Below are 2,200 nucleotides of genomic sequence, written 5' to 3'. Positions count from 1 at the left end.
TTTGTGAATATTATTTGGACACTTAGGCTATTTAAAAATGTTAATTATTTATTAAGAAATAGATAGATGTTTAGATCTAGTAATTGAAGTTTGAAATTAGCTACAATTGGGTAACTAACTAATTATATGCTTTAATTTCAGGTCATCCAAGTAAGATTGATTTATATTTGTTTCAGAATGCTTCAATCTATGATAACTGAAAATTTCATTCAGTTCTCTTAATTTTTAAGAAAGTTATGGGCTTTTGACTGTCCACAATCACAGCTTTTTTGTTATGTCCATAGAAAATCAATAGGGAACAAGATGCTAATTTCCGAGTATGAAAATGGCCATAACTTTAATACTTGAGATATGAAAGTGAATTAGGTGTCAAATTAAACTTCTTTTTATGCTTTATCTGATGGGATAAATTGCACTTGATTTTTTAAATCTCAAAATTTTGTAGCATTGCTATAGTCATGCTCCACAAATTCCCAGTAGTTCATAGAAATGATGCACTCCCCCCACCCCCTTCCCTGAAAGGCAGTGCTGAAAACACCCTTGAATCTTTTCCTCCTTCCACTTGCATTCTCAGTGCAATAGAGCTTGAAATAGGGCATCTATTACAGCAGTTTCTTGTCAACCATGCAAATGTTAAGGTCTGCAGCTCCATCACTGTGCCCTTCAAGTATGCTCTGCTGGTCTTGACATACAGTGTAGCCACTTTGTACAATCCCTGCACTTGGTTATTTTATATGGTGCTCTCACTGGTCCTTTGCACCTCTGATGAACTGAGGGAGGGTGGGCGGGGCAGGGGGGTGTCAAATAGCCTTCAGTGTTGTGCTTCCTTGGTTTTCATCAGAATGGACCCACCCTCTGAATCAACATATAATGCATGAAGGTGGCAGCGAGTCATCTTCTAGCTGGTGAAATCATGGCAGAGAATGTAATCCCAGCCCTGCACAACAGCACTTCAATCCAGCAAATGAAATCTAGCCTTTTCATTACAACAGCATAACATCCAGTTTGTTGGAAAGTTTGCAAGTAGTACTGCTTCCATGCTTCATCGCAGTAGAACTAATAGGTTTGAGAATTGCTAGCAGAAAAACTTGAATGCACTGTTTTTATAACCTACAAACTAAGATACTGCAAAAAGCTGTTATCCCCCTAATTTTTCACTGTCCAATGAAATAGCTTGCGGCATAAATATTGCTGCAAATATTAAAAGGCCACGCCCACATTTTGTACAGCATTTAAATATTTATTGCACCCCAACTCTGTTCTAAAATAGAGCAAACAAATTTAGTTTGTGATTATTTTAATTCTAACATCAAACGTCAGAATTTTAAAATGATCCACTACCAAAATCTTCTTAACTTTTCAGATTGAGAATTATCATCAGAATTACCCGATTTATATTTTTCATACTCTTTTCATCCCTCCAGTCTTTATTTTTATATAATCTACACGTGGGCATTGCTTGGCATATTTGTAAGCTTTCGGAAGCATCTTAGTTTTGCTCTCCAGAATGTCACATTTCTGCAGGAGCATAGCTACAGATCAAATCAAAAATGTACAATTGTTTTGCTGATGTCCACTTAGACAGCATAAAATACAAATTGAATGTGATTCAGCTATTCCATCACTATTTACACACCTTTCCTGATAAATCATTGTGTTGTACTTGGTGAAAATATAAAAAGTGCAGTCACATGAATTGATGACATAATTCAAGAATGATTCAGTGGCTTGAAATTAAAATAAAAACGTATGAGAAAGCAGTAGTCAATTTGTGTCAATTCAGGCTCCTGTCATGTTCCAAGATTAGCAATGAGCAACCTCATCAGTCTTATGCTTTCAAATTATTTTTTTCGGCACCTCTCCAATTCCTCCTTGAAAGCCATGTTTAGGGGCAATCAGTTCCCGGTCATAATTACCGTGCAAGGACTTATGGCTTTGCATTACCAGTGCGTGCCAGTGGAATCAATTGTGACATTTATCACATCCTGGCTGAGGTCAAGCCAATCCCACATAATTTAGAAATGCGAGTGTTGACTGTGTTGGCTCATCACATACATTTACACCAAAGACGTCAATGTTCAGAGAAAAGCAGAAATACACCAAATATATGCCCATGCCTTCTTTCACCTGGATGGTATTTTGTTTAAAGGCAGACTCCAACTTTTAAGAGCTATCACAAATTAAATAATTTAAACTCACA

The sequence above is a fragment of the Leucoraja erinacea genome, chromosome 4 (assembly GCF_028641065.1).
Source record: "Leucoraja erinacea ecotype New England chromosome 4, Leri_hhj_1, whole genome shotgun sequence".
Classification (NCBI taxonomy): Eukaryota; Metazoa; Chordata; class Chondrichthyes; order Rajiformes; family Rajidae; genus Leucoraja; species Leucoraja erinaceus.
The sequence above is the reverse complement of the archived record's forward strand: the minus strand, read 5'-3'. Positions refer to the sequence as shown.